General features: G+C 39.8%; 1 long non-coding RNA gene across 1 annotated transcript; it reads left to right on the top strand.

Annotated features, from left to right (window-relative positions):
• The first annotated feature begins 1,483 nt into the window (after positions 1 to 1,483).
• On the top strand, positions 1,484 to 5,467 carry LOC134810531 (uncharacterized). The gene is made up of 3 exons (XR_010158842.1): positions 1,484 to 1,783; positions 2,026 to 2,215; positions 5,076 to 5,467. It is a non-coding gene; the product is annotated as an uncharacterized LOC134810531 (long non-coding RNA).
• The last annotated feature ends 19,790 nt before the right edge of the window (positions 5,468 to 25,257 follow it).

Raw genomic sequence — 25,257 nt, forward strand, 5'->3', positions numbered from 1 at the left:
GTGTCCACTCCACAGACTTAGGCACATACATCTTCTACAGACTGCTTTATTCCCCATCTTCCTATCTTTCTCCTTCCAGGGTCATGACAAAAAACAGAGGCACTCACCACAGACCATAAGTCCATACATATTCTTAAGTTAGATTACTTTTCTTTCTACACAATGTAAGTGATCAAGTGCACTATCCAAGCTTTGCCCTTTGAGAGGATTTAACCTCACCCTTGACTCTCAGAACCACCAGTTGAGTAAGGCTGTATTTCAGGACAGTTTTTCAGCTTGCACCTACACATTCAGTGCCCATTTGTGAAGCAAAATTGGCCGAATTCCTCCTCTGTCAGTAGGTTACAAGAGCTGAGGAAGAGATTCAGGATGACAGTGGTGAATGACATGAGGGTCTGGGACACATGTTCATGCACTTTTCTTGTGTCCTCCATCTCTGTGATCATCTTCAATACAACACATCTAACTTACAATGCATTGTTGGTAGGCCTACCTGACCTTACGGCCTTGTAGAGCTAGCAGAACTTATGGCCTCACAGATCTAGCAGAACGGATAGGCACCATTCTAGCTGAATGGTCACTTGAAACCCTAAGGCCCAGCCCTTTAAGAAATCGTAGCAACAGGAGCTATTTTTCAACTAGCACATAGTTCTCTACTGCATATAGTATGGCCTTGCTCCAGAAACTTAGGGGTGTAGGTTGGAATTTTACTATCAGGGCTTGCCAAAAACTCTATAGCACATTGTCTTTCCCATGACAGGTACTACTGAAATCCTAAGGTCTTTTATGTCATATACCTTATGTGGAAGGTCTGTTTGCACTGCAGCCTAGTCTGTTATAGAGTCCTGATCTGCTCTTGACCCCACTTGAAGAATGGTGTGATGCTTTACAGAATTATATTAATGAGCCAAAGACAGCATCTTTATGTAAGCATCCCTTATTGCAGGACTTGCCTAGAGAAGACAGTCATCCCTGAGCTTAATGGTGTTGCTGTCCGTCTTGCCAATAAAATGATTGATTACCTTAGTAAATGGAGTGACCTCCAGGCCTTCATTGTCTTGTAGAGTTTTGGCCTTATGAAGTGTATCTACAATACTATGCCCACTTCTCTGGGCATTGTATTCTTTCTCTACCATTTGACTCAGCATTTCTCCTCCAGTTAGTGTGCCTAAGCTTCCAAGGTCTGACCTAGCAGCATGTCAGGAACCTTGCCACAGTGTTAAATCTTGGGTCAGGGGGCAGGGCTTTCACAAAGACTAACTCTTCCTTATTCTCCTTGATCTAGCACCCCCAGGATCCAGGCCCATAGATACTCTCCTGGCCTCTCTTAGTACAGGTTGATTATGTCTTATAGCTCTTCTAAGGTTGTTCTAGTCACCTATTGTTGCATAACAAACCATTCCAAATTCAGTGGAGTATAACAATGGTCTTTCATTATTACTATCTTTCCACAGCTCTAGGGGTTGACTGGGCTTGGCTAAGCAGTCCTTGTTCTGGGTCTCATGCGGTTAGGAGTCAGACACTGGCTGGGGCTGGGTTCATCAGATCACTGCACTATTCTTTTATTTATCAAATATTTATTGACTATTTTGTGTGAAGCGCTGCTAGGCGGTGAAGATACAATAGTTATTACAGCATAATTCTAGTCTCCTTGGGGCAGGATGCCATCTTTAAGAATCTCAGTAGGTGGTAAGTGCTAAAAAATAGTATGAAAGAGCATTATGGACTCATGGAGTCAAACATGGAAGGCTTCCTGGAGTTGGTGACTTATGAGGGGACTCAAGTAAGTGTTGACGAGACTGGGAAAAAAGGATCTTGCTAAGTAGTCTGGGGGTGGGGGTGGGGGGGAATGCTAATGTGAGAAGATCTTAAAGATGGTGACTTTTTCCAGGCCCTTCAAGTTGTTTGCTGTGGTTGGGACATAGGGAGTTCATGAAAGACAGAGGTACTTGGAGCAATACCCAGGGACAGGAACACAAGGGGTTTTTAAATGCCCTCCTAAGGAATGTTGACTTTATTCTGCAGATGATGGGAGCCATGAAAGGATTGTGAGAAGGAAAATGACATAATAAGCTTTCTATTTTTAAAACGTCAGTGCCATGTGGAAGGAACAAAGGAAGGAGTGAAGGCTGGAGAGGAAGGAGGCCAGGTAGCAAGAAGGTCATTGCAAAAGTCTAGGTAAAAGACATAAGGCAGCTTTGGTGGAAATGAAGAGGTAAGTACAGATTTAGGAGCTGAGGGATTACACGTGTGGGGTGACCTCCTGATTTTTGAATTGTATATTGTTAGATAGTGGTGGCTTTAATTAAGATAGCAGTCAGAGGAAAATAAAATTTTAGAGTACTTTGTTTTTGACATTTGCATTTGAGGTATTTGTAGGACACCATGGTAGATATGTCTAATAAATAGTGAGATGTATGATGCCTGGGTATATTCATTTAGGAGCTAACATTTTGCTGATTGTTGAAGCTAAGGACTTGAATGGTGTAACTTAGGCCAGGTCTTAATTCTGGAGCAAGGATCTGCAGTAACATAGAATCTGTGTGTCAATGTTCTCCAGCCAAAGACCACCAAAGGCTTGGGTTTATTACTCATTGCAGTAAGGAAAAACATGTATCCTGGAGAACTGTGGGGTGTCTCCATAAGATGGTATTAGAAAGGACTTATGATAAGACTTTGGCTCTAGTTGGGTAATTTAAGGTGGGTTTAAGAAAGCAGGGGTTTGTTCTAGATTGGGTGCTGTCAGAAAACAAGGGCAACCCAAATGTCTATCAGTTAATGAACGGATAAACAAAATATGGTATATCCATTGAAATAATATTGAAATACATGTTGAATACCATTTTCCCATAAAAAGGAATGCTATACTGATAAATGCTATAACATGGATGAACCTAAAACACTATACCAACTGACAGAAGCCAGCCCTCCCTCTGTCCCCCACACAGAAATAACATGTATTATTAGATTCCCTTTATGGGGAATGTTCAGAATGGGAAAATATACAGAGAGACAAAGTTGATTAGTGGTTGCTTAGGGTTGGGGGAATGAGCCGATTGGGGGTTATTGATAAGGGGTGCAGGGTTTCTTTTTCAGCAGATGAAAATGTTCGAAAATTCATTCTTATGATGGTTGAACAATTCTAAATATACTGGAAAAATAATCGAATTGAGCACTTTAAATAGGTAAATTGTATGCTGTATGAATTATTAACATATCTTAATAAAGCTGTTACCAAAAATAAGTGAAAAGAAAGCAGAGACAATTCTATGGCTGAGCATCTAAATAAATCTTCTCTATAGAAATGGAAGATGAGAGAGTGAGGATACAGCTGTAATTGATAAAGAAGTAATTGAAAACATCTTTCATATTTGCTGGGGTAGGGGGTAGGTGCAGCATTTTGTTAGTTACATGGTCACCTTGTTTTTGTCTGTGATTATTATGGTCTCAAAGTGCTCTTGTCTGATGTTGGTGTTTCTGGTGTTCTGTGAGATGGTTCATATACGACAGGAGGATAAGACATCCTCCATCTTCCATGTGAGCACCAGCAACCTTCTCAGCACAGAGGCCCTGCTCCGAGAGTCAGACAAGTTCCTGAGTCTCACGGGCTGCTTTTTTTCTTTCCCACACAGATCCTCTGGGGTGCTGTGGGGTCATTACAGTGGGCTGGGGATCCCCCGAAGTCGTGTGTAACATTTCAGATGTAAGAGTGTGAATTTTACAGTGACAAAATCCATAGATTCATCAGATTTCTTGAATTGATTGGTCGCCAGAAAAGATTAAAAACCATTGGTTAGAATTAAAATGTGAAAAAGAATAAATATGAAACTCAGAATGTCCAGGCATTTTAGAAGCAGTTGTAGAAAGAGGATCTATTAGCAGCGGAGCTGAGAAACTGTGGTGAGGGAAAGAGGAAAGAAACCAAGAAAGACTAGTACCTGAAGCCCCGGGAGGAGGGTTTCAAGATGGAGCCGATGCCTGCCTTGTCAAGAGCCACAGAAAGGTCAAGAAAGGTCAAAACAAACTTATTTGAATTAATTAAACAGTTATATCTTGAGGATGAGCCATCAGAGTGGAACACTAACCCAAGAGATATTTTTGTAAGAGAATAGGGTTCCATTTTCCCTGAATGGTTTAGTCATTGACTTGCACGAAATACCTTATGCTTTTCAGAAGCTTTGGGTCTGTGAATTTAAGGAGTCACACACCCTTACCCAGAGCCAGAGTCAGAATGCAAAGGTCATTGGTCTCTGTGAGTTACTACAAAATCAAGGAAGAGTGTGGAAGCCTCCCCCAAGTCTATCCCCAAACCAGCTCCCTGACTCACCCCATCCATTCTTCAACGAGCTTTGAAGGGTGACAGCAAATGGAAAAATTTTAAATTCCCAACTGAATGTTTTCTGAAGCATTCACCAAGGAAACAGGAAGTTGCACACCTCATAGGTCTGTGTCTTTGGCTTATGAATGTGTTCCTTCCTTACAGCCAGAAAAAATTTGCTCACAGCTCTGTTTGATCTGAAAAAAGTCAGAAATGAGTTTTCCCAAAAATTAGTGGTCTCTGCCAGTTCCTCCTAATTGACCACATGGTTCTCTGCTTTTACCTGAGTTCATTTCACATGGGGAGTAGTGTGTGTATGTGGGAGGATTAACACTTGGAATATTTTGGCACCAACTCTGACTACAACTAACGACCCAGATGCAGGTGGGAATCTATTACTTGCTACTCAACTTTTCTTAAATCCAGAATATTAGAAAGATTCTGCAGAAATAGTCATAGCAATAAATAATATTTACTGAACACTTACTATTATCCAAGCAAGTTTTTACAGATATCAGCTTATTTAATCTTTAAAACTCTATTCTGTACATGCTATTGTTATTGCCATTTTGAAGATAAGAAATTGAGGGATGGAAAACTTAACTATATATACTATTATCTATTTCATAAGTATTATAAAACAACCCAATTGTCACATAAAAATGATATTTATGAGTTTTTGAATAAACATGGAAATTGACCTTTCCAGTCTTGAAACGTGAAACTTACACTTGTTTCATCTGAGTTTCTTCCTCAGGAAACCCACTCTCAGGCAAGGGACTGAAACTCGCCAGATTGCTACTCCCAGACAACGAGAAGACAGACCCCTCATTTGTCGTGATTACTTCCTTATCTCTCCTTCAATCCTTCCTGCATGTAGCTACCTTCCTTCCCCCACCGTACAAACCCCCCAAGTCAGGGGGATGAATTTGAGACTCATCTCCCATTCTCCTTGTTGACATCACCTGAACAAAACCTTTCTTTCCTGGCGATACTCATTGTCTCAGCGATTGGCTTTCTGTGCAGTGAGCAATGGGACCTAGACTGAATGCCTGGTGCTCTGGTAACAATTACATAAGTCTATTCTATAAGAAATGCCATTACTATATATTTCCATATCATCTATTTAATAAATACCATTATTATTCCATCTCCTGGTTTCTTATTCCCTCCAGCCACTTGTCTATGGCTGGTTGGGAAACGATGATCTATGACCTAAAGAGAGTTCTTTGATATTCAAAGACCTGAAAGAGGATAGTTCTCATGGTGGGAAGGTGTATGAGGGGCAGTGTTTGTGGGGTGGATGCGCTGGGAGAGAAGCTGAGTTTGCTAAGAATATCTGATCTGACTTATGGATGGACAGACACTCAAAAGCTGACAGGTGTGGTGAGGGCCGGAATTGCCCACCGGAGCCCAGAGCCACAGGTTATCCAGAACAGGTCTCTGTGGGTAGTGAAGAAGGCAAGGAGTGCCTCAGGCTCTTTGGATTCTGCCCCCTTTTTGACCTCCCCAGGGCACCTACTCATCTGTTCCCATTTTAAGTCCCCACCCCCAACCTTTGCAATTTTTCCTATAGTTTGTCCTCTTCTGGGGAAATATTCTTAGTTGTTATCAAACTGGAAAGGATCTGATAAAGCAGTTTACATTAGCAGACCAAATTTGGCTCCCTCAGTTACTTACTCTCTTAGTATTAAAACATTGCTAATTCAAAGGCATTCCTATTCCTCACAGCAGGACCACAGACATCTGCAATGGGTTGGGCCAGTGGTATTGGGGAGTGCAGGGTGGGAGGAGAGAGCCCCAATTAGGGGATCTTTACAGCAGCCTCCTTTGTGCCTCACGTCCTGGAATCTTCTTGTTCTGGATATCATATCCTGGAGCCAGTGGGAAGAGGATGGTTACCATTCCAGTAAATTTTCCGTTTTATTTTTCAATCTGTTGTGGGTTTCAATGATGTAAACTCTAACTGAACGTCTAAAAGCTGTTGTTTATAAATCTGCCAGACATAATGATAACAATGACAGCTAAATATCTACATATATATATATGTACACACAGATATATATATATATATACACATATACATACACATATATGTGCGTGTAAGTATTATATAACATGCAAAAACACCAGTGGACCTCACTTTGGGTCTGAAAGTGCTGTGGGGTTAACTGTCAGCTGAAGGGACTGGGATATCAGGATGTGGGCATAGATACCCTAAACAGATGCCTTTTGGAGATAGAGGGCATGGATGAAAAATATATATAGATATATAGATATACAGGCTAATAGGGAAATACAGAGAAAAAGTAAATATCTCCCATATTACTAGATGGGGAAGTGAAGACGTTTCCCAGGCAGAAGTAAGGCACTCCATAGCAGCTGACCTGCCAAGGGAGAAGTTTCAATGGCAAATAGAAGTAGGGAAGAAAGACAGGACTTCCATACAGCTGAGCTCTGGGTTTGAACAGGAGACCTCACTTCATGTACCATTAGCTACTAATTCGAGAAAATGTGATTGCTAAATGTGTCATGGGGCTTCCATATCTCCCTAGTGCATTTACTTTAAAGACATATTAGTCTGAAATGTGATGTTTAATTGAAATGTACTTAAATGTTAGTTAGAACCTGAGGCCTGAAGCTTGTATGGTCAGGATCCTCAGGTGGACTACAGAGCTGTTCTGCATATCTCAGGAATAGTCCCCTCCTGGGGCTGATGTGCAAAGGAAGAGGTGTTAGTTGCACACCTGAACTGCACAAACAGCAAACAATGACAGCTCCCTCAAAACAGGCAACAAACGGAGGGGCAAACAACCCCCATGACCACAAACTAATTTTACTTTCCTAGAGTAAATTTGGCATTTTGCATTTCACGGGGGAAGGAAATGGTGGCTTTCCAAGGTAGGAGCAGGCCAGCCTCGTCAGGAGGTGTGTGTGGCATTGCTGGGTGATGCTGAACCCAGCTTTGCTTACGTGAGGCTAAGTGGATGTGTGGTCTCTGGGATGGGCTGTGAGGAGCCAAGTGAGAAAACTGGAGTGAACAAGACATGCAGGACCAAAGAAATGCACTCTCTAAGGAAGGGCAGAGAAGACCCAGAAAATCAGCTGGCGAGGCCAGCGAGTGGCGCTTGAGAGCACAGGCTGGAGAGAGCAGAAGGAACAAGCAGGCTTCCTGGAAGAGGGAGAGGACAAGGGTGGCGGGCTGGGTGGTGGGAAGACAGGGAGTTCCTGCCAGAAACCACAGTAATTATTCATGGAGCCAAGGAAGTCAAGGGTCTGCTCCCCTGACAGCCCACGACAATGACAAAACCGGATAGGCTGGAGGACGCAGGCACAGTATGAGAGCTGTCATGGGCTCAGGGTCTGGGACAGGGCTTTCGGGCTCCAAAGAGTAGTGAAGGCTGGGTGCTGTGGCTCACACCTGTAATCCCAGCACTTTGTGAGGGCAAGGTGAGAGAATCCCTTGAGGCCAGGAGTTCAAGACAACCTGAGCAACAAAGTGAAACTCCATCTCTACAAAACTTTTTTTTTTTTTTTTTAAGACAGAGTCTCACTCTGTCACCCAGGCTGGAGTGCAGTGGCGCTACCTCAGCTCACTGCAAGCTCCGCCTCCCGGGTTCACGCCATTCTCCTGTCTCAACCTCCCAAAGTAGCTGGGACTACAGGCGCCCGCCACCACACTTGGCTAATTTTTTGTATTTTTAGTAGAGACGGGGTTTCACCATGTTAGCCAGGATGGTCTCGATCTCCTGACCTCGTGATCCACCTGCCTCGGCCTCCCAAAGTGCTGGGATTACAGGTGTGAGCCACCGCGCCTGGCCCTCTACAAAACTTTTTTTAAAAAAGTAGCTGGACATGGTGGTGCACACCTGTGGTCCCAGCTACTTGGGAGGCTGAGGCAGGAGGATTGCCTGAGGCAAGAGGATCGCCTGAGCCTGGGAGGTCCAGGCTGTAGTGAGCTGTGATCACGCCACTGCACTCCAGCCTGGGCAACAGAGCAAGACCCTGTCTCTTTAAAAAAAAAAAAAAAAAGTGAATGAAGACAAGGGAAAACCAGAAAGAAGGGATGCTTGGGACTTAAAATCTTTCTTCGATCATAGAGAAAGTTCAAATTATCTAGGGTTTCCTGGGGGCTCCATTTAGCATGTCCCTAACACTCTGTCCACTGTGGCACCCTTCAGATTTGTATTTGAACCAGCAAATGTTAGGCACCGAAGTGAACCAGGTGATGACAAAAGAAGAGTGAACATGTCAGGCCTCAGTGACTGGAACATCGACTTCTGTCATCAGCAGGATTGGGCTCTTGGCACTTTAGGTACTCAAGTTCATTCTTTTCTAAAATGAATCCAAAACAAGGGGGTGCAGGGGAGACACAAAGGCCTGTGGAGGTAAGAAGGGATGAGATTCGTGAGCTGTTTACAGAGTTGGAGAAAATCCCTAAGAAGGAGAAAATTCACCGTGGCTGCAGTGGCGATGTTCTGTGTCTGGGAACACGGCAACCAGGAGAAGGCCTGTGTGCCTCTCTAACCTGCTCATCTGTGCAGACCCACCTGGGTTTTCTTTTTACAGTGAGACCATCCTCTCCACCTCATCAATGAAGGAAAGGTTTCCCTTTCCTCTAAGCTAACCTCAGATCCTGGCATGTTTGGGGTGTTTTGGTCACAGCAGTTAAACACTGGTCATTGCCTGAGCCAAACAATCCTGATTCTATAGCAACAGCGACATCAATGACAACATCACAGCAGCAAGTACTTATTAATTGCCAGGCACTATTCTGGACACTTTGAGTGTAGTATTTACTTATAGAATCCTATAACAACCTTAGGTGAAATTCATATCCCCATTTTATAGTTGAAGAAACTTGACATACAGAGAGGTTAAGAAACTTGCCCAAGGTCACACAGCTTAGACTGTGTGTTGGAGTCAGAATTTGAGCCCAAGCAGTCTGGCTTCAGAGTGTGTGTCTTTTGCCAAATTGTAATTTGGGTATATTCAGGTGTTGTCAGGTCCTCTCAGAAGAGTGAATTTTGTTGCTGAGCAACAGTGCCCAGGGCACTTCCACCCATAGATCCAGCTTGAAATGTACGACACAGCCAAAAAGAGTGTGAGAAGAGGGTAAGAATTTGAGTTAGAAAATGTCAGTTTTAATTTTTACATCTCCAGAAAGCCGTGTGAAAATCAGGATATCGCTTTTAATTCTGTTAGTCTCAAATTTCTCAAATAAAGAGGATAATACTTCTCTTGCCTATATAATAAGATTTGGGGTCATATCAGATGATACCAGCTTAGGAAAAGGCTTGGTAAAGTGTGAGGGCGGTGGGGATGTAAGTGGTTGTTATGGCTCCATGGAAACCTCTTATCATGGCACAATGAACGTCTAGCCTAGAGTATGGCCATAGCATCATTGTCACTTATGAAGGGTGGCATATTAATTTCTCTATGTTGCTGGGAAAGTAAAAACAGGCAGCATTCCAGCCCAATAGTAGAAGCCTGGAGAGATGAGCTGAGGTCAGAAGACACATATGGCCTGACCCGTTCTGATAACTTAATTATGTTCTTTTTGGAAAAGACCATAAAAGGCTAATGGAGTCAGAGATAGTGACGGCATTCAAGGGCACTGGTGAGTGTTTGTCATTTTCGGGTTGATTCTACGACATTCCTTGGACTCTCCCAGGAAGAGTTCCAAAGGGCACGAATAACCGCCGGACTTGCGTGTCTCCCTCCAAAGGCAGGGAGGGTCCCAGACAGAAACTTTCTTCTTCAGAAAATGAAAATGAGCACCTCTGAACTCGAGGCCACAAGTTGAAATTCAACTCAAATCAGTGTGACTAAATCTTATTACTGACGACTGTTCAAAGGCTGAAGAGGAAGACATTGGTCAAGTTGGGAAGCTCCCAGGAGACGCATCAGTCTCAAATCACAGCCACAGTAGACACCATCTGACTGGCTAGATGACTCTTCAGTAGACACATGGAAGACATAAGTCATAGAAAATAAATCTGAGTGAAAAATAGGAGAAAACGTGTCAAAAGAAGACATGTCCTGAGAAACCTTAGTTTAAAGATATATCATTTAAAATTTCCAAGCATTGTTGAAAAAAACATATATATTGGTTGGAAATATGGTTCCATATTATATCAATCCAGGAGACCAGATCTCTCTGAGGTCTATTAATAGAATTTTTCGAAAGTTTTCTCTCCTTACTTCTGATTTTTAGGCTTAAGCTATCAGTTTCTAATACAATTGTGTTAAATTCTTCATTGGCTTGTCAATATCTCCTAATTTTGTTAATTCAGGATTTCTATATTTGAGGTTTTGGAGTTAGGCCCATACAAATTTATGATTACTCTAACTTCCTGATGATTGTTCTATTATGATCATGTTGTAGCCTCTGTTTATACTTATTAACATGCTTTGCCTTAATGTAAATTTTGTTTGATGTTAATACTGTTGTATTATTTTGTTTTGGATTATTATTAAAACATATTTATTCCTCCTTTCAATTTTAGCTTTTCTGTGTGTTTTTACCTTAGAGGCATATCTTGTAAGTTGAATCTTAGATCTTATTTTATTTTACCTAGCATGATAATTTCTGCCTTTCAATTTGCATGTATGATCTGTATATATTTATTATGATTAATAATATATTTGGATTTATTTCAACCATACAGTTTTATGTTTCAAAGAACATTTTCTTTCTTTGCCCTTTTTTCTCCTTTTCTGTGCTCTGTGGAACTAAAAAACATTTGTTTTTTAAAATTTTTTTCTTACTTTTAATGTTGGATTGGAATATATATGGATTGCATTTTTATTATTTTAGTGGTTACTTTAAAATTCTAACATATACATTTAACTGTATATTATTCTAGTTAAGTTGAAAATTATTCAGTATACTTTCCTAGTTATCACTATAAGAATCAAGAATCCTCACACATGTTGGCCGGTTGTGGTGGCTCATGCCTGTAATCCCAGCACTTTGGGAGGCTGAGGCGGGTGGATCACTTGAGGCCAGGAGTTCGAGACCAGCCTGGCCAACAAGGTGAAACCCCGTCTCTACTAAAAGTACAAAAATTAGCCAGGCATGGTGTTGCACACCTGTAGTCCCAGCTATTCAGGAGGCTGAGGAACAAGAATTGCTTCAACCTGGGAGGCACAGGTTGCAGTGAGCCAAGATTGCTCCACTGCACTCCAGCCTGGGTAACAGAGTAAGACTCTGTCACACACACACACACACACACACACAATTTTTACATAACTTGACATTCTATTTCCCACTCTTGTTATTGTTGTCTGGAGTTTAATTTTGTCCTTTAAAAATTAGTATTTTTTCAATTAAAATATCCTAATCATAATAAGTTAATATGAACAACAAAATAAAATAGCAAAAACAAATAATAAACAAAAAGTTTAAAAATAAAAACATTTAAGAAGACATGTTATCAATATTATTGGTTAAATTTTATTCCAACACCTCTATTTTTTGCTTCTTTTCTTTCAGAAACTCATTTCTTAGTAGCTTTTTTGGGAACTGTGAGTATGGTAAACTTTCAAAAACTTTACAAGTTTGAAAATGTTGTTATTTTTCCCTACTCTTTAGTAACAGTTTATTTAGCTGGATATAAACTCCGAGCTTGATGGTTGTTTTCCCTTTACTCTGAAGATATCTCTGAGAAGGCTGCTATTTTCCATTCTTGTCTAGGTAATTTCTTTCATCTGCCTCAAAGCTTTTAAGAGCTTCTCTTAATCTTGTTTTATTTTGTTTAATATGCTATACTGATATTGATATTTCTGGGTGTGAATTCATGTTTATTCATCCTTCTTAGTGCTTGGAATCCATTTTCAATCTATAGACTTTTTAATCCTCATTTCTGTAAAATTCCCTTCTATACTGCTGCTTTTTTCCCCTATTTCTTCCATTCATTTTTATGGAACTCCTTTCAGACATGTTCAGTATTTAAATTATCCTCCATGTCTCTGAGCTGAACTGCCTTTTGTAAAAAATCTTGTGTCTTTCTGTGATATATTTTAGTTTTAATTGTGCTATATGCAGAAGGTAGTGCTCTTGTTCCTTTATAGATATGGGGTCAGCATCCTAAGACAGTGGTATTTTTCACACAAAAAAAGTGCACGTCTCTGTTGAATAAAGTCCTAAGCTGAAAAGTAAAATCCCTTATTTAAACAAATATTGCATTGCATTAGGGCTCAAGTATCTCTTAGCATGCCATGCAGGAACCCTTACAATCTGTCCTAAGGGCTCTGGCCACACCTTCTGCAACGTGTACACACTTTCCCTTTCTTGGTGTATGGTCACAAAATTCCTTCATGAATCCAAATCTTTGCATATGCTATTTACTTATTCTGGGATGCCTGAACATCTTTAGAGACCTTCTTTAAAAACAACAATTCCGCAAGATCTTTCCCAATCTCACCAAAGTCAGCATTTCCCTCCTTGCTACATTAAATTCTATACAATGCCAATATATTGTAATTATCTGCCTGTAAGTCTATTTGCCTAGGGAGACTTTAGGAGCTGTGTGAGAGCAAGAAGTAACTGTCTGTGTATATCAAGCATCCAGATCATTGCCTGTCAAAAGTTGTCATGAACTATTTTTTTTTTTTGGATGAGCTTTCAATGACAAAGAGAGTTCATTATGGCTTAAAACTAATCTCTCTCTCCTTTGAAATTTTTATTTTGGACTGCCCTCCGCTGACAGTTGGAGCTGCTTTTGATTTGGTATTGTTCATTTTTTTTTTTCTCCCAGAAGGTTGCAGTCATATTCTGTGAAAAGGAACAAGCAAACTCAACCCTGTCCCCTTATGATATGGACTCTGACATTCTTTTGTAAATGACTGGGTTCAGCAATTCTCAACCATATTCAGCAATGGCACTTCCCCTGCCGCGTTTTGAAGCCAACATGGGAAAGACAATCTGTCTGTTTTTGATTGGTTAACACTTAACTCATCAAAATGTGTTTTGTAACACATAGTCCATGTCCAAGAGGTCTTGCAAGATTTCCAAAGCTTTTCCCACACTCCTTTTCTTCTCACCCTCAAAAAAAGAAACAGTGTTTTGCCAAAAACAAATTATCCCAATTCTCAAAAAGGACTGTTCTTGCACAGGAATCTTCAAACCCACAAGAGTTCATGTTAGGCCTAATCTTGGCCAATACTCCCTGCCATGGAGTCTGTGCATATCTAATTTGCCTCCTGCTCAAGTGGCCAGACAGCACTAGCACATCTGCCTAACCCTAAGGCTGCCTGCTCTGAGTCAGAATGGATCGGACATAGCTAGGGTGCTGGGTGGGGAAGTGCATCTGGAAAATGTTTTAGGATTGACATACTGTAAATTCTCCCCAGTGGCTGCTGAGATCGGAAGCTCCATTGGCCACAGGGCAGAAAAAGATACTTTTTTTTTTTTAAGCAAAATGAGGACTTGATTAAGTTTCACCTCAAATTGTATCTGGTCACCAGGTTGAACTGGAGTGAAAGCAAAGAGAGGTGACCAAATTCCAGAATAAAGAACTTCCTGTTTATTAACAACTGGAGCAATTTCATATAAAACCCGAGTGACTTAGGAGACATGTCAAATATATCCTGTTAAAATCAGGATGCTGAACGCTTCTTTTTATCTGAGGAAGGTCAAACTGAGGGACATCCACAATGTCTTTGCCATTCTTTCCACCCATGCTAGCCTCACTGATACAGTCAAAGATAGATCTTTTCTGGAACATTACAAGAGTCTCTGGAAATCTGATCTCTGCCTACTCAGAATCATCGTACCTACTATTGTCAGAGAACTGTATCCTAAGTGCAGATCTGGTCATACCAGTCTGTTACTAAAAACTCTTAACAGTTCCCCGCTTACAAGATCTGACTTTGACCCGTAGCACCCATCATGACCAGCCACGTCTCCCACAGCACCCCTACAGGCACCCCAGCTGCACTCCTGCCAATCCAAGCGAAGGGAAATGGTTTATACACAAGATTATTAACAAGTCTACCAGTAGCATTAAATAAATAAAGGAAGGAATATAAATATAATTTTAAAACTGGACACTAAGAAATACATAGGTATGTTTATGGAACCAGAAATCAAAAGTATAGTCATTAAAAGGAAGCCCTCAGTAGAGAGGTAGAGGGAGGAAGATTATTGAGAGAATTCATAATTGAAGGACATAGCAGGGAACTCACCCAGAAAGCATCACAAAGAGATGAAGAAAGATGTTAAGACAGATGGGAGACAGAAGATGCAACATTTTTCTGGTGGGAATTCTCAAAGGAACTCATATAGAGAGGTATTTCTGAAGGGAGAGATACCTTTGAAGGGATTATGATTGATAATTTCCCAGAATTGAAGGAATATACAAATACTGAGATTAAAATAACCACAGCTTCAAGAATGAAAACCAAGACAAGTTAAAAAGAAAAATTCACACATTTATGTATTGTAATAGAACTGGAGATTACCAAAGAGAAAAATCCTAATGACAATCAAAGAGAGACAGATTATCTAGACAGGAAGGAAAATTAGATAAACAGAAAACTTCTCATCAGAAAAATCAAACAAATTAATGGGAGGAAGACTTTCTAATGCAAAGGGAAAATAGCTATCATTTTAGAATTCTACATACTGTGATATTATGATTTAATGTGAGAGAAAATAAAGGCATTTCTGGAAAAAGACTATGAGAATTTAGTACTCATAGACTAATTACTGAAGGTACCTGGGTAAGAAGTAAATTTGGGCCGGGTGTGGTGGCTCACACCTGTGATCCCAGCACTTTGGGAGGCCAAGGCAGGTGGACCAATGGATCACGAGGTCAAGAGATTGAGACCATCCTGGCCAACATGGTGAAACCCCATCTCTACTAAAAATACAAAAATTAGCTTGGTGTGGTGGTGCATACCTGTAGTCCCAGTTACTTGGGAGGCTGAGGCAGGAGAATCGCTTGAACCTGAGAGGCGGAGGTTTCAGTGAGCTGAGATTGAGCCACTGCGCTCCAGCCTGGCGACAGAGTGAGACTCCATCTCAAAAAAAAAAGAAAAAAAAAAAGAAAGAAGTAAATTTAATTCAAAGGAAGCAGTGAGATGTGGAGATGAACTGGAATGATATTTTAAAGGTATAATCTACATTTCCTAACTCCCAAGCCAGGGCTCCGATAAAAAGGAACGTCCTTTTAGAAAGAGGGCATATATACTCTTGGGGGAGTTTATTAGAAGTTCTCACTTCAGTTGTCTACTATCATTCCTTCAGTGTTTTCTCAATGCATATGCTAAGTGAATACTTCTTTAGCTTGGTTTACTTATTTTAAGCAGATAAATACCTTCAGTAAGATTTTGGAATCTAGTGAAAACACGTATTTTGTGTCGAGATAGAATTTGGAGGGACTCTGATTAAATTTTGGAAATCTCTTAACAGAATTCATTTATGGCCAGAACTCTGGTTCTTCATTTTCATTTCTGTGTTCTAAATTTATAATTAACTTATAAGTTTTGCAAGGATTGCTTTGGGGATCATTTTGTCATTAACATGATGTAGAGAGAGCATGTCACAAAATAAGGTTATTTCAAATCCCCACATACTGGCATTATGACCTTGGGCAAGTTACTTAACTTCTATCAACTTCAGCACTCCTCATGTGTAAAATGGACATACTAATCATTTCCCCTCTGAGTTAATATAATGATTAAAGGACTATTTTTGGTCCACTTCTTCCCATCTACTAGAAAAGATAGCATGGCCCCCAGGAGGATTGTTTCCTGGGACACAGAGTGTAGAAATATGAGCTTGACACTTGTGTGAGTGTACAGCATCTCCCCACCCACCCCAGCCACCTCTTTCATAACCTGAGATTTCAGGTCGTGAGAATTGTGTCCCAACCCACCTAACTTGACTGTGTGGAATCTAGAACATAAGGTATGGTCATCGAGTGTACCAGAAGGAAGACCACCACTGGAGTGAGTGTTGTCAGTTTCTGGTCATAGGCATCATTCATCCTAACCTACTGAGTTTCCCACCCACTGGAGTGTGTCATAGGAGAGTGGCTTTCCTTCTGTTTCTGGTCAGTTTCTCCCATCGTATCTGTGACTCATATAAATAGCACACATGTTCCTTTCATGGGAACTAAAGTTCATTCACAACCCTCAGTTTATACTTTTCCTAACCTGATAAAGATTTTAGCTTTCTGAACAAAAGCAAGTTTTGTAATTAACTTATTTTAGGAGAAAGAAATTCCCCTGCATCATCATTTTGCAGTATAATGCCGTGTACCATGGTGAAACTATTTGGAATTCACTAAATTTTGTGTCCTCTCAGAGTATAAATAGGACTCAGGTGGTCCATTTGCCCCTCTTCTCCAGCTTTGTGGTGAGGAAAGAACATGTGTTTCTATGATATAAAAGGACGTTAAAAAAAAAAAAGTAAGGCAAGGAATGAAGAAAAGGAACCTAGCATGTTCTTTGCATGTGGTGGGTTCTGTGCAGGTCCTATCCCACTACACTCCCATGTTATGGATGATAAATCAGCTGCTCAAAAAGGTCAGGCAGCTTTCTTAATGCTATAAATCCCATGGTCTTTAAACAACATAGTTCGATTCCTCCTTCTCTAAGAGCATCCAAAGTCCTCCAAGAAAGAGGTAAACTGCAGTGTTACCTGGGAAACCATGACTGATAGACACTTGGGGAGGGTGAACTGCTCGGAGCAGCCCAGAGACCACCAATTCTACTCTTGCGATGCAGACCATGGTCTCATCTCTCCACAAATGCATTTTCATGATGACTGAAGATGGGCATCATGCATTGGTTGATGTGCCAGTTGACCCTAGCAATACAAGGATCTGTTCTATGAAGAATTGAGTGGAAAGTGTGGGATGTTTGGGGAAACGTCCAGCAGCTTGGGTTTTGGTAAAATGTTGTGGAAGAGATCAGCAGCATTGTTGTGGCAAAGTCCAGTCTGAGCATGGAGAAGGGAGAAGTGCGTCAGAGCTTTACAGTTTAGATTTGGAAGGGACCTTGGGTGTTTATATAGCCCTACATTTCATAAAATATTTCTTAGAACTCTAGTCCTACAAGATGCCTGATGATATTAAACAATTCTCTAATTAATTATATTTGGGAAATAGAGAAAACTACATTTCCGTAGGGAAATACATATGACCAAATTGGAGCTCAAAGCATTTGGGAAATTCTATGGTAAAGACAGCTGTTACTTATCTTTTTCCAAATAGAATTTGACTATTAAACACTATTTGTCATCTCCCAGAACTAATGTTCTGGAGAATTCATTTTGGGGATCAATGATCTAATTTTATCACAAAGAGTAAACTGAGGCTCCTAAGGGCTCAGGACTTATTCAAGAAAAGAAACAGAGCTAAAGACCTGACCCTTTGATTTCAATGTACTTTATAAAGTGGCTTTTACCACTTTATAAATTAAAAAATATATATATATATAATTATTAGGTATATTACAGAATTTAAAACTATGTATTACTATTAATGCACCAAAGCATTAAACCCATACACTTGAGAAGAGTATTCAAAAGCAAAAAGATTTTTATAAACTAACTTTCAGTTATGCAGCAATCATGCCTGTGTGATTCTGGATAGTGGAGACTGAAGTTTAGAAGAGTTTACTTTTTCTCTCAACCTTGAATTTTGGCACATATAGTTCTATATTTGCGGACTTGTCATACAATAATTAACAATAAGTAAGCCTGTTATCCCAGGCACTGTGTGAAGGGCTTCATATGCATTTTTCCAGTTAATCCGAACAGTTTTCTAAGATAGTTGATGGTATCAACCCATTTAAAGTTGGAGAAACTGAGACTTAGAGAGGCGAGAAATTGGCCAAAGTTGCAGAGATCATAGGTGATGGAGTTGTTTGTGACCCAGGTCTCGCTGACTCCAAAGCTAATAATCTTAACCACTATGTTTTCATAATATTCAGGAAGCCGGGTGGATTTAGAAGATTCCACACTGACATCTTGAAGCGTTCCAACTCACCAACCCCCAGTAGGAAAAGCAAGTGATTCCATAGCTCAGGAATTCATACTCAGGCAATGACAACATGTTGAGCAAGGCTCCAGCCTGATATTTATTCTACAGCCTCCTATAAATCATGAAGACTTAAGAAAAAGGCAGGGCTTTGTGCAGTCAGTTTTGAACAAGAACATAGAGGCCAGAGTTTCATCATGAGGTCTGTGACTTGCCACCTACTTTGCCATCACTTGAGAGGTTGAGTAAGACAGGCCATCAGAGAAGACGTTGAGGTGGAGAATGTGAGACCCACATGCACACAAGCCGGCATGCTCTTCCCTGCCTCCTCTTTCTTTTGTGACAACTTATGGAATGCTGTGGGAAAGCACTCAAGTCCTGAGGTTCCATTGGCTACGGAAACGAAGAAATTTGAACTAACTCTTGCTAAGAAACTGTAATTAGGACATGGACCCTGACATAATTGTCTTTGTGAATTTCATTGTGTTTTTTTTTATTTTTTCTAAGTGAAATTGCTTCAGAAAATTGGAGAGCCATCTTACATTCCATGTGGAGAATTTATTAGCTATGAAAATAATTCATGAAGTTATGGGTAGAAACATGTTGTTAACCTTGAAGGAAAATTAAAATCAGAGTAATAAAATCTTCCATTTACAGAGTGTTCCATCATTCTAAGCCATGGTCACATCTACTTCCTCTTTGTGGTCCTCACAAGAGCCTTTGAAAGCTGGCAGGGCACCAGTTTGAGCCCCTTTTATATTTATTCACTTATTCATTCATCAACTATTTATTGCATGCCTATTTTTGTGCCAGGCACTGGTGATGCACTGGTGAACTAGTAGGCAGGTGTTTTTTTTTTTGTTTTTTGTTTTTTCCCTCCCTGAAGCTTGTATTTTGCCAGGGGTAGCAGACAATAAAACAAAGAGTACATAATAAACAATTAAATGAGGAAAAAGTAACTGAAGAGTCCTAAGTGCTATTCAGATAATTCAAATAGGTGGCTGTGGGATGGACAGCTAGTTTAGATGACATGACCATCAAAGGCAGCTCTGAGCAGAGGACATTTTAACCTGAGACCTGAATGACATGAGCTATCTCTGCACAGACTGCAGAAAAATATTCTTCATAGATAAGAAAATTGAGACCCAAATAGATTCAGTGACTCAAAGACCATACAGATGGTTAGGCCATGATGGACTTGAACTTCAACCTTAAGTTTCTGAGTCCAAGACCAGTGGCATTTCTATTCACTATTTACTTCACTAGTAGACATGGAAGAATATATAAATAATGCTCAGCATTGCTTTCGCACACTGGGAGAGCTAGGTTAGGTTTTATCAATGGTAATTTTGATAATTTAGTACTCACATGTTGATTTTTCAATTATTTCTAAATGAATAAGAAAATTGTAGTTTGAACTTTTAAAAAATATGTACAGATAATCTTGTAACAGTGAGAGAAATCTAATACAGCTGACTCCTTCTTGCATGTGACCTCACAAGCTAACTGCCTTTGCCCGTTTTTGCACGTAGGCCAAGCTAACTATGGGAGGAATTTAGTTTCCAGTTTAACTTTATTTTTAACTTTTATTTATTTATTTATTTATTTATTTTTTTGAGACAGGGTCTCACTCTGTCTCCCAGGCCGGAGTGTAGTGGCACAAACATGACTCCCAGATTCAAATGATCCTCCCACCCCAGCCTCCCAAGTAGCTGGGATTACAGGCACACACCACCATGCCTGGCTAATTGTTTAACTTTTTCTGTAGAGACAGGGTCTCTCTTTGTTGCCTAGGCTAGTCTCAAAATTCTGGGCTCAAGCCATCCTCCTGCCTCCGCCTCCCAAATTGCTGGGATTACAGGCCTGAACAACCACATCCAGCCTATAGTTTAATTTTAAAGCAAAGATGATAACAGTGCCTTCCCCAAAGTAACCCTCGAGGAGATAAGGAGGACATATGCACAAGTAACAATGTTATGTTGAAGATTTATAGGAGCATTGTGACCTGACCAAGGACAAAGAAGTTTTGCATCCTCCTTGGACTTCTGCTGATGCTCAGATGTCTGTGGTCACCAGCCATCTCCTGTTCCCTCTTCCCCAGTATAAAAAGAAGCTTGAGATTCATGCATTCTAAGATAGTTATTTAGGACACTGTTCTGCTGGCTCTCTCTGAAGTAAAGTCGCCTTCCAACACCTTGTCTTTCAATGTATTGGTTGTCGTGTGGTGAGCAGTGTGAGCTTTGGACTCCACTACAATCTCAACTCCTGCATGGATGATTTCTAGTCAAAATGGATGACATTCTGGTCAAAAAGAATTAATACCAAAATAATTGCAACAATTTTGTTCTCTCTCTTGCTTTCTGTGCCTTCCTTTCTCTACCTCCCTCATGTATCTGAGTATCTTTCCTTTCTAAGCAGTACAGTAACACTGCGAAACAGGCTTAATTGCTGTTAGGAATTTCTTAGGAAGTGCTAGGATTTATCATTTCTAGCTCCCTCTCCACTAGTAGCATGCTGGATAATTCAAAGTATTTGGAATTCTCTTTTTTGCAAATATTTTAACAGGATTACAAAGGAAGCCCTTTTGGTGGAATAATGTCATTATTATAGCTTGAAAAAATACCTTAGAGTTCATGGCCATGGTTGATTAAGGAGTCTTGTAAGAGAATTGTTGACAAAAATACTTTCCAGAATGAATTAAATAAAACCCATGAAGGAATGTGTACATATATATATATATATATACACACACACACACACACACACGCACACACACACACATACATATTTTAGAATTAGCATTCTTAGAGGCTTTTTAAAATTCTTTGTAGGAAAAGAGCCAATTAATGTGTATACATTTCACAAAATCATTTGGTAAGGAACTTGAAACTAGGACAGATGCAAAAATGTCATGCCAAAAAAAAAAGGAAAAACACCCCAACTAAATGATGATCAGAATGGACCAAAAATTGTTTAATTCATTATTATTGATGTATAATTCATATACCATACCAAATAACCACTTTAACATGTATACTTCAGTAGCTTTTAGTACATTCACCAGGTTGAACAACCATCATTATTATTTAATTCTAGAACATCGTTACCATCCACTCCCAAAATCTCTTACCTGTGAACAATCTCCCCATTTTCTTTTTTCTTCAGCCCCTGGCAACTACTCATCTATTTTCTTTCTAAGTGGATTGGCCTATTCTGGACATTTCCTATACATAGAATCATACAATATGTGGTCTTTTATGTCTGGCATCTTTCACTTAGAATAATGTTTTCAATATTCATCCTGTTGTAGCATGTAACAACTTCATCCCTTTTATGGATAAGTAACATTCCATTATAATGATATACCGCGTTTGCTTATCTACTCATCAGCTTATGAGTTCTTTTTATTTTTTAACTATGAAATATAAAGCTGCTATGAACATTTGTGTACAATTTTTTCATGTGGGTATGTTGTTTCATTTCTCTTGGGTATATACTTAGGAGTGGAATTGTTGGATCATTCGGTAACTCTCTGTTTAGCTTTTTATAAAGCTGACAAGCGGTTTTGCATAGCAGCTGCACCATTTTACATTCTCACTAATGAGGATTCTGAAATTTCTCCACATCCTCCCCAGCACTTAATATTTTCTGTTTTGGTTTGTTTTTAATTATAGCCATCCTTATGGATATGAAGTGCTATCTCATTGTGGTTTTGATTGGCATTTCCCCGGAGACTAATGATGCTGCACCTCTTTACACATGCTTATTGGTCATTTATATATTTTCTTTGGGGAAATGTCTATATGAATCTTTCACCTATTTTTAAATTGATTTTTATGCCTTTTTTATTTTTCAATTGTAACAGTTCTTTGTATATTCTAGGTACTAGACACATCAGTTGTACGTTTTGCAAATATTTCCCTAATTCCCTGGGTGTTTAGTTTGTTATAGATCATATACAACTATGAATCTGGACAGTCAGTGTAGTATATCCACAGTATTTCTGTATGCACATCACTCCTTCACCGCTCTTTATCTGAAAATAGCACCCTCCTCTTCTCCTCTGTCTATGAGTTTCTAGCTAATCTTCTTTGATTTCCTTCCCAGTGTCCTGTCTCCACATGTCCAAGATGGGCATGCAACTCACATTAGACCAAATTGAAACTGGTCACCAGAATTCCTCACACTGTTTGGGAGTGAAAGACCTTTTGTTCTCTCTTCTGGCAAACCTGTAAGTTTGTAACAACTGAACTGCTTACATATGTTCTTCTCATGGAGAAAAGTCCTTTAGCAGTAGGAGAGAATGAAATTCACAACAGAGAAGCAAAGCAGAAGGGGACAGAGAGTGGCTGTGTCAAGATCCTTGTTCCATTTTTCCCCAGCTATACCCCTGCCCTTCTTTGTGATGTGAGCAAATAAAGTCCTTTTTAGGCTTGATTGAGTTGGAGTTAGATTTCTGTCACTTGAAATTGAAAGCTTCCTGACTAATGCAGTTAGCATATGGCTTCTCAAAGACTTTACTGGCAAGTCTTGTGATACTTTTGTATTACAAGAGTTTGTAATACTTAGTCCGTGGGAAGAAATGCAAGAGTAATATAACAACTGAATCAAATTTGGAAAAATATAGACTAATACTCCTTGGGAAACAGGATAAAAATGGTTGAGTTTATGGGAAAGAGACTTGCAGAGGAAAAGAGTCATTCCAAAGTTAGTTGCAATGAATGGAAGATGACAATGAATCACACCATATGAATCGATGATGTGAACTGGCAAGTAGAATGGCCTTTGAGATATGGAATAATAACAGTCAAAGGTATTGTGAGTCAGAAGCCGTTCATGTGAAACACACTTTGCAGAGCCCACCATGGAGACTAATTGTCAGACCAGCTTGCACGCAACACATGGGGATGTAGCAGGCTTTTCTCCATTTCCCTTCTGTGTCATCTCTCTGTACCTTTCTCTGTTCTTCCATCCTCTCCTAACAGTCTATTTTTGGCCCTTGCAGACTGTGTAAATATTAGGAATCTCTGTAAGGAAGTTTTGGAATTGTAAACAACCAAAACAAAATCTTTTATAAATTACACAGGCAGCAAGTTCTGCCTTGGTACTAGTTTCCATGCTATGACCTGAGGAGCATTCCTGACCTATAGCCTTGCTGTCCCTTACAATTCCTTATGTTTCCTCCTTGAGGGTATAATTCAGGTGTAGGGAGGATCTTGATCAATGGGCTATTACATAGGTAAGTAAATCAAAAGAACGGGGAAGAGAAAAATGTAAAACCACTAGCAGTTAAGCTGTTATATTTTAACTTGCAAATGACTTAAGGAAAGATTCTAGGGCCTGAATAAACTAAAATAAATCTTATGCAAGTGTTAAGTATTCTTGTAGTGCTCTTTGCATAATCTGTGCTTCTAGGGTGACCTTCATTTCAATCTGGGAGGAATTCTTCATCATCTCTCCTTGATGAAAAGTGTTGAATATCAACGTCTCCGGAATGGAATTACTTCTTGAGAAAAGGCCAGATGGACCAGATCTATATTACTTTCATGGTGTATTAGTTATCTACTGCCTGTAAGAAATTATCCCAGAACTAAGTGGCTTAGCACATCAGGCATTTATTATCTCAGTTTCTGTGAATCATGAACTTGGGTGTGGTTGAGCTGGGTGGTTCTGGCTCTGGGTTTCTCATGCACTTGCAATCAAGGTGTCTTCCAGGGCTGCAGTCATCTGGAGATGTGAATGCAGCTGGAGGGTCTGCTTCCAGGCTCAGTCACGTGGCAGTCATCAGGAGGCCTCAGTTTCTCCTAGGAGACTCTCCATAGGTCAGCAGGAGCATCCTTCCAATACGGCAGCTGCTTCCCCCAGAGTGAATGACCCAAGAGAGAGAGTAGAATAAAAGCCAAAATACCTTTTATGATCTGTCATCCGGAGTCGCACTGCTTTATTTCTGTCACACTTCAGTGTCAGCACGAGCCCACATTTAAGGCGGGAGAAAAATCAAAGAATTTGTGGAAGTGTGTTAAAACAGCACAGATAGTAAATATTAAAGATAGTTAAAATGCAAATTCAAAGAAAAGAAAAAATATCAATTTAATAGAATAACATAATTTTTATTAAAAATTAAAAATTTAAATTTCAAATTTAAAATATTACTTTAATAGAATTAAAGCATAAAAAGAAAACAGCTTTAATTAGCAGTAGAATAAACCATCCAATGGAAATGAGAGAAAAATCACATCTTTGATTATTTAAAGACCATAAGAGATGGTAGAGTTTTCATGAGCTATCTTCACAGCTTCTTCTCCCCATCACTTAAAAAATTATTTTACTGAAGTAATATATGCACATGCTTAAAATCATTAAGTGGTGCCAAACTCCAATAATAGTGTCTTTTGCTCCAAGCCTCCCCAGCCAATAGTCCTACACTCTAGAGGCAAACACTTTAATTCCTGTGTTGATTCTTTATATGTTAACTCTCTATCTCCACATGTCTCTGCTATTATTTCTAGGTTTACCAATTTGAGATGTTTTCTATTTACTAACCGTTACTGTTACCGGAAAGGGGTCCTGACCCAGACTTCAAGCGAGGGCTCTTGGACCTCACACAAGAAAGAATTTGGGACAAGTGCATAGAGTAAAGTGAAAGCAAGTTTATTACGAAAGGAATGGAATAAAGAATGACTGATCCATAGGCTGAGCAGGGAGATGGGTTGCTCAACTGAGTATACTTATAGTTATTTCTTGATTATATGCTAAACAAGGGGTGGATTATTCATGAGTTCTCTAGGAAAGGAGCAAGGATTTCCCAGAACTGAGGGTTCTTCCCTGTTGCAGGAAGTCAGGGACCCTGAACAGAGGGACCGGCTGGAGCCGTGGCAGAGGAACATAAATTGTGAAGATTTCATGGACATTTATCACTTCCCAAATAATACTTTTACAATTTCT

The sequence above is a fragment of the Pan troglodytes genome, chromosome 6 (assembly GCF_028858775.2).
Source record: "Pan troglodytes isolate AG18354 chromosome 6, NHGRI_mPanTro3-v2.0_pri, whole genome shotgun sequence".
Taxonomy (NCBI): domain Eukaryota; kingdom Metazoa; phylum Chordata; class Mammalia; order Primates; family Hominidae; genus Pan; species Pan troglodytes.